The 8,320-nt window shown below is 45.7% G+C and overlaps 1 pseudogene; it reads left to right on the top strand.

Annotated features, from left to right (window-relative positions):
- The first annotated feature begins 3,136 nt into the window (after positions 1–3,136).
- The window catches only part of LOC102947693, a 125,163-nt pseudogene continuing 119,979 nt past the window's right edge, over positions 3,137–8,320 (top strand).

Genomic DNA, 8,320 nt, shown 5'->3' with positions numbered 1-8,320 from the left:
GGCAGGCATTAGTGCATCTCTTCATCCTTAGCTCACATTGTGAAGGGTGTTTTTTTTTTTTTTCTCCAAAGCAATCTTGGACTCTGCAGCACCAGTGAAGAGCAGTTTCCAAATAAGAACTGCCCCAACATGACACCTTTTGGCCTGTCTGTTTTTCTGGCATGTCACTAGATTTAGGAACATTGCAGACAAACCCACAGGACTAAAGCAAAGGCAAATTATAAAATAATCAGAGAAAAACTGTATTGAAGACAAGGGACCTGATTACACTGGTGCAAATCAGGGTTAATTCAGTGAAGTCACTGGCATCATACCAGTGCTGCATGGAAAATTCAATTTGCCTACGAAATAGGCACTGGGGGCCAATGGACAGTGTATTGTCTTGGAATTCAGGTGACCTTGGCTCTATCTCATACCTACTACCGACCTGTGGCAAGTTATTTCACTTCTGTTTCCTCTCCCACATCTGGTCTATTTAGACGGCAAGCTCTCTGGGGCAGGGACTGTCTCTTACTATATGTTAGTACAGCACAGCTTATGTATCAATCTGTTGCTCCAAGGGGAAAAGATAAACACAGGGTCAGGAAAACTATCCTTATCACTCAGCGCTGGGCCACAATATCATCTCTAGACACGACTGTAATAAAATAAATAAATCACCCTCGTCATCTTGCTCTCCAGCCCTGCACTTGCTGCAGTGGGTTATTTGTTATACTTCACTAAAGCCTTCTTTACTCTTAATTTAATTGAAATCCAAAGGGTATTTCCCAATCATTTTTTCTTTGTATGGCCTTTAATGCATAATAACTGACATTGTGAGTGATCACTGGTTGAACCCCCTGACTACTGGACTAAGAGGGGCTACAGATTTAATTAAAATGGAGTTTTCACCTGGGAATTAATAGAGACTTGTCAAGAATATGCATAATGTCAATTACTTGAAGCTCTGGAGACTCTCTCTGATTTTAACATGCACGTTAGAGCAGCGCGGCTCACTGTGTTATCTATTTACAGTGCAGGATGTTTTAAGCTCCTCTGTTTTATGCATTAACAACACTAAGAAAGTGAATCCTCAGAGAGGCAGGGATCTAACAGCATGACTCCCATTTACTTAAATGGGAGGATTAAAGCTAAAATCTCATTCAGTGCTTTGAGGATGTACATACATAATATCTTCTGTGCCACAAGATGGCTGGCCCTCCTTTACCCCAGAACCTGCCCCCCATCTTGGTGCCCTCTCTCCCCCACACACATACACCTTCTGCTCCTGCCAGGGTCTGTCTCCTACCCTCCACCCCACACATACACACCCTCCCCAACCCCGGATTCTCTCCCCTGACCAACAGTGCATTCTTGCTCACCCCTTTTCAAGAACACTGCAGAACTAGAGAGAGTTCAAATAAGAATGATGAGAATAATTAGGGGCCTGGAGAAACCTCTCATAGAATAGAATCACGGAAGATTAGGGTTGGAAGAGACCTCAGGAGGTCATCTAGTCCAGCCCCCTGCTCAAAGCAGGACCAACACCAACTAAATCATCCCGGCCAGGGCTTTGTCAAGCCTGACCTTAAAAACCTCTAAGGATGGAGATGCCACCATGTCCCTAGGGAATCCATTCCAGTGTTTCACCACCCTCCTAGTGAAATAGTTTTTCCTAATATCCAACCTGGACCTCCCCCACTGCAACTTGAGACCATTGCTCCTTGTCCTGTCATCTACCACCACTGAGAACAGCCTTTGTTTGGGGATTGGGGGGACGTCTGAAATAGTCTTTTGTCACAGAGGGTAAGAAGTTGGTGAACAAGCTGATGGCCTGGATATGACAATACATGGACACGGCCTCTTTATGACTAAGACTTACAGTGACGAGAAATCAAAGCGATGCCCAGGAATTCAAGCTGAAATTTCCGAAACCCCAGGTCAATAACAAAAGAAACTTTGAAAGAGAAACCGCCTGCAGAGGAGCATTCTGAGAGGAGACACGAGAGTCCTGCCCTCTGCAGAGATGCAGCTATAAATGCAATGGCTTGTGTCTGTGCAAGATCTTCCATCCTCAGTGCGCCATCGCCAAGTTGTGCGGGAAAGAGGCAGGCCAACCCCCCCTTTATTTGCTGAGCTGCTGTGGTACAAAGATCCACAGCTAAAGAAGGGTTTGATGTACCGTCCTCTATCAAAACCAAAGCATTTGGATTGGGATCATGGTCACATTTTTACTGAAGTGTAGCAAAAATAAATACAATGGAGACGCACACACACATTACAATTAGCATTGTATAAGAGGGACCTCGGTAGGTTCATTTAGTACATTTCCCTTTGCTTTTCCATGTGGGATTCTAGGAAATCAATAGGTGCTACATAACTGAGTGAAAACATTCCTTCAGAAGCAGAAAACAAGCATTTGGCATCAATTCCCAGCATGATGCAACTTAAAGTGGAGATAAACTCATCCCAAAATGTGGAATGAATTGCTAGCAATGCTGTGCAGTGTTGTTAGCTCTGTTATTCTAGCAGCAAATATGATACTCTCAGGGCTAAATTATTTCTGAGTTACACAAACATAGGTCCTATTGGATAGGTGCATACAATTCTCACCGGCTTCAAGAGCCAAATTTGGCAATAAATTATTAAAGGTCGGCTAGACACAATTCTTAGGCCAAGATCCCTCTAGATGGACACACACGCTTCAGCGTAAGCTGTCTTGCTGACTCAGAAGTTAAACTTAGATTTCACATTGAAAACTTGAAGACACTACATCACAGTCCTTCTAGAAGAAGACACATTTGGCGAGCCGTGTCATGACCTACACTGATTGTCCAAGCCTGGTGACATTCCAGTTTGAGCTTCATGATGGCAGGAGCCCTGCTGAAGAAGCTTTTGCCTCAAGTGGAATAAGTTAGCTCATGATGGATGGAGCTGTGAGTATAAAATACAAGTTAAAACATTCTAATTGGAGAGAAAACACGATTGCAGTGTTGAACTAGAATTGCAGGTGGTAATCCGTTTACAGAGACATGAAAGGATAATAAAGTCAGGGAACACTGGAGTCAATAGTGTCTGTTCTGACTATTGAAAACACCCTGTTAAATGTTTAAACTTCTGCAGCCAAATTCCTCTCCACAACCTTGACTTGAACGAAATGTCCTACACCAGCCATGTGTCTAGCTCCTGTTGTAAATTGGGCCCAGAGGAGCAGTCTCAGCTGGCAAGCAGTGAAAAGGTGAGAGACCTCCAGGTGGACAGAGAAAAGAGCAGCACAGGCTCAGCGTGGTCTCTGTACACATAATCCTTGCTATTGTTTTGATCAGACATGGACAAAGAGTGAAAAGCCCCCGCAGAATTTGCATATACTTAGCTCAAGCAAGTAGTGCTCAGGGCCTCAGCTGTGGCCATTATGCACCAGCAGCATAGGGTTCAAGGACAAGGCAAAGTTTGTACCTTGAGGAAGTTTTTAACCTAACCTGGTAAGAATAAGCTAGGGGGGCCTTTCATGCAGGTCCCCACATCTGTACCCTAGAGTTCAGAGTGGGGAAGGAACCTTGAAAACTGCATACATAAAGGTTGTTACCCTTCCCTTTATATTTGTGACCAGCCCTATCTGGGACCTTCCAGATACCCAGGGTTCCCCAGTGCAGCCAGCCCCAGCTGCAGCCAAACACACATGGGAGATGGTAGGACATCCAGCGCATGCTCCCAGATCTGGGGAGCAGCCGGAGTCTCCTTTTCACATGCTGCATTGCCATTGGTCACTGGCCCCCCATCAGGGCACCCCCCCCTCTTTTAACACGGGAGGTCTCCATCTCCCCAGCCCTCCACTCCCTGCTCATCATGCCCCACACCCACCTCTCCATCCTTCCCTCTTCCGTCTCTATCCCATGTCCCTCTCCCTTTACCCACGCTGTCTCTATCAGCTTCCATATGTGGAGTGAGTAATAAGACTGGGACTTTTTAGCTTGGAAAAGAGACGACTAAGGGAGGATAGGATAGAGGTCTATAAAATCATGACTGGTGTGGAGAATGTAAATAAGGAAATGTTGTTTACTCCTTTGCATAACACACAAACTAGGGGTCACCAAATGAAATTAACAGGCAGCAGGTTTAAAACAAACAAAAGGAAGTATTTTTTTCACACAGCACACAGTCAACCTGTGGAACTCTTTGCCAGAGGATGTTGTCAAGGCCGAGACTAACAGGGTCCAAAAAAGAAAACAAACAACCCCCCTCCCCTTAGATAAGTTCAGGAAAGATAGGCCCATCAATGGATATTAGCCAGGATGGGCAGGGATGGTGTCCCTAGCCTCTGTTTGTCAAAAGCTGGGAATTGGAGACTAGGGATGTATCACTTGATGATTACCTGTTCTGTGCCTTCCTTCTGGGGCACCTGGCATTGGCCACTATTGGAAAACAAGACACTGGGATAGATGGACCTTTGATCTGACGCAGTATGCTTAGGGTTGCCAATTTTGGTCGGATGTTTTTCTAGAGATTTCATCACATGACATCATCTTTAATTAAAGATGAATCTTTAATTCCTGGAGACTCCAGCCCAATTCTGGAGGGTTGGTAACCCTAAGTATGGCCATTCTTATGTTCTCCAATAAGCCTTCTTCTCTCCCTGCTTCAACCCCAAACAAAAACCACCCCTCCTCCACACTCAAGCTAGCCCCTGCTTAAGAAATAGCCGATCCACAGTTAAGGAAAGGCACAGAATGTCCTGCCATTCTCACCCTCCACCCTTCACCTGAGTTTTGCCCTTTTAGACTGCAAACTTTGAGAGGCAGGGACTGTGTGTCTGCACAGAACCTAGCATAGTCAAAGCTGCATTCCAGCTTGGGCCCCACAGGAACCAATGCGACTGGGCTCCCTTTTCATGACATTTAACATCTCCCTGAGCAAAGCAATCACCTCCGCATACATGTTTTGTTTCCGTGCTGATATACATATTTTTTTCCTATAGTGAATTACCCTAAATATGTCAAATCCCATCTGCTCTTCTCCACTCCAGGTTTCTAACCAGGTTAAAAAAGCAGGCACTGCTTAAAGAAGAGACAATGAGATCAATAAGTGCCTCTGACAACTTTGCAGCCTGGAGAGATAAATAACCCTTGTGCAGGAACTGTCAGGATGCTCTGGAGATTTGTGCTGACCTGAGGATACCTGTGTCCCTTGTTTTGCCGTAGGATTGGAGGAGGATACACTTCACAAGAGAAACAGCTCAATGCAACACTAAAGCACAGGGCTTGTTTGTCCCCATTTTTGCACCTTTCACATATATGTGGGCGCATTGGTCAGGGACAAAATCCAAACCCTTCCAGTAGTTCAGGTACAAAGCGGCTGTTTGCCCATCGGCGCTGCTCTTGTCCTGAGCTATGTTTATGAGAAGGCATTTCGGAAAATGAATGAATGGATTCCCTGTCTCCCGCTCCCCCCTCCCCGGCCTTCTCTGCAAACACACGGAGTTCATCAAAGCCTCAGGGGCCATGCCCATGTAAATATATTGCAGCATTTCACGCTGTAGTCTTCAGACAAGCCTCCCTGTTTGTTTCCAGTCCTCTGCAGACTCCCTAGCAGTCAGGTTTCAGAGTAGCAGCCGTGTTAGTCTGTATTCGCAAAAAGAAAAGGAGGACTTGTGGCACCTTAGAGACTAACCGATAAGTACTCCTAGCAGTAAGGCGTCTAACGTGGCATTTCAGCCTGACCTTCATTTCTCTTTGCAAACGGCAGTAACAATGAAACGACGGATGCTGTCACAGCCCTCATTGGTCTCCCCCGGCACACGCCACCAGGCTGCTGTGTTTGGATCCCAGCACTGGACCTGGGTACTCTTGGCTTTCTGAGCCTGGGAAGAGTCCAGGAACTGCCTCTGTTGTGGATCGCTAGGCCCACTCCTGGGGTGCAGATACTTCATCTAGCAACCTCTTCTAAGAGATGGGACTTGGCAGCCCCACTGCCTAGCCCCCTAGACTAGAGCTGGCTCCCGCAACTCCCCAGTAGCTTAAGCACTCTCTCCCCAGGGCTCCATCATGTGGGCACTCCGGATAACATTTTACCCCTTCAGGGACACATCACAGTTAAAGCAAATAGACACACACTTTGCATGGGGTATTTAACAAAGTCACTCTTTGCTTGAGACAGCAGAAGAGAGATGCAGCTCTAGGAAAACAAGAAACACCTGCATGTGGCTCCCTGCCTCGGGTTCTCACCACTCTTGAGCATTTTGTGAGTTAGGGTCATCGTCCTTTCAAGCTGCAAGTGCTCGTCCAGGCCTCCAGGCCTCCAGGCCTCCAGGTCCAGCTTTTCAGTGGAATCATGGTGTTATTCTTGGACCTTTTCAGTCAGCTTCCTCGAGCCTTGGTTGGCCTTGAAGTCACAAGTTCCTTCTCCCTCCACAAGCTGGTCTCTTTGCTCCTTTCCCCCTAGACCTTGGAGAGTCCCTCTGAATATTTTCAATGCTAGCACTAACACCTGTTTTGCTGGGGCAATTCCATTGCTTCAAGCCACCCCCTGCAGACAGCTTTGGTCCAACTGCTTTCCCGGGGTTTCAGCTATCCCATTGTCCTAAGGTGTTCATTCCCTATTGAATGGCAACTCTTCATGTTAATGACTATCCATTGTCCTTGGTATGGAAGGAATGTGATGCCAGTCCAGATGGCAGATGAATGACTTATACACTGAGACATTCAATGGTACAGCAATTTAATAAATCAACCAGAACACATAAATCGTACATGGACAGATCCACCAAATAGTCACAGATGGTATAGCTGATCATATCTCATTACGTGTTGTTAATGGGACAAACCATTGTGCAGGGATCTCTCTTGTGCAAGTACACCTGCTCTACTTCACCTGATTCTTAAGGGCCAGATTGTGATATTTTTATCCCTGTTGAATAGCATGTTATACCTTGAGCCATCCATTGAAGTCCATAAAGTTCTTGATGGAGCAGAATACTTCTGAGTGTGAGTAATTGTATCACACTCTAGCATGTTGTCATTAAGGTTTGCTCATAACTGGAAGCAGACCCGTGAGGATGTGAAATAAAATGGTCAAAAAAAATTAACAGCATTGAACTCCCTAATGGGTTCATTATGGGTTCATAATGAACAACACACCACCTACCCATTATCATCACCAGGCTAGAATGTTTAACAGAAAAACTCTTTCCCAAACTAGCTTGGGAAGAACAAATATTAAAACAAATATTCTGCATGAAACCTGCCAAGGCTTCCCATTGGCTGAGGTCCTAAACCCCCTGTAAGAGAGCTTCACAGATTATCATTGCAGGTTGCCTCTGACATAATGGATAGAAAAGTCCCAGGATTTTCAACATTATTATTGGTATCACCATAGGACCTAGGAGCCAAATCGTGGACCAGGACCCCACAGGGGGAGAAGTTGCACAGATACAGAACAAAAACACAGTGTCTGCCCCAACGAGCTCTCTATCTAAGAATAAGACAAGAGACAACAGATGGACACAGACAGACAGATGAGGGGGAACACAAGGAAATGATACTGGCCAGCATGATGGGCAGTAAGCTTTGCACACCAGCCACCTAACCGCTCATAAAGGCTTATACAAATGGGATAAAAAGAATTTCTAAAGACAAGTCCGTTCCTGGGGTTCTGTTAAAACAATAGATATATATTTTTGAGGGGGATGGTGGTGAGGATTGTTTGTGAGTTGGGGTATTTTCAGCCCAAACCTGCTCTTGTTCTCTGGAAGGAAAGGAGCAAACTAGGGTAAGACAAGAAGAATACAGACGGACATTTTAAAATAGTGGCCCTAACACTCAGCAGTGTGAATCAGCCTCTTCCTTGACCTCCACAAAGCTGACACCGGCGGAGAGCCTAGCTCAGTATTTTTGAAAATGGATTCATTTCGGCACTGCTGCTTCACTCTATTTTTAACGTTCAAGTTGTTGGTGCTTGTGAAAGATGCAGCAGGTGCAGCAGAGAGTAATCAGCCACCGGAATATATCTGAGACACGGGCTACGTCTTCTGTAGTTCTTGTACAGGGCCGTGCACGCTGTAGGGAGTCAGAGAGTAATAACGGATTATTACCAAGCCGCTGCACTGCTACAGCAGTCCCTTCAATTGACACGTCTATGCCTGAGGAATTCCTGTCGAGCTATGTCTGTCCTGAGCTAAATATTACCACCGTGAGCAGTGAGGGGGAAGTCCCTGGGGTGGGCAGGAGTATTTAATTTCATACATCATTTGCAGTACACTGAAGTCAGCAGGCTAAGCAAAGTTAATGAGACAGAAGAGTCTGTGGGTAAATATTAAGTGTGGTGCACAAAGATTTAGCCACATGGG

Source organism: Chelonia mydas, chromosome 6, assembly GCF_015237465.2.
Source record: "Chelonia mydas isolate rCheMyd1 chromosome 6, rCheMyd1.pri.v2, whole genome shotgun sequence".
In the NCBI taxonomy this organism is placed as follows: Eukaryota; Metazoa; Chordata; order Testudines; family Cheloniidae; genus Chelonia; species Chelonia mydas.
This window is presented reverse-complemented; position numbering and strand designations above follow the sequence as displayed.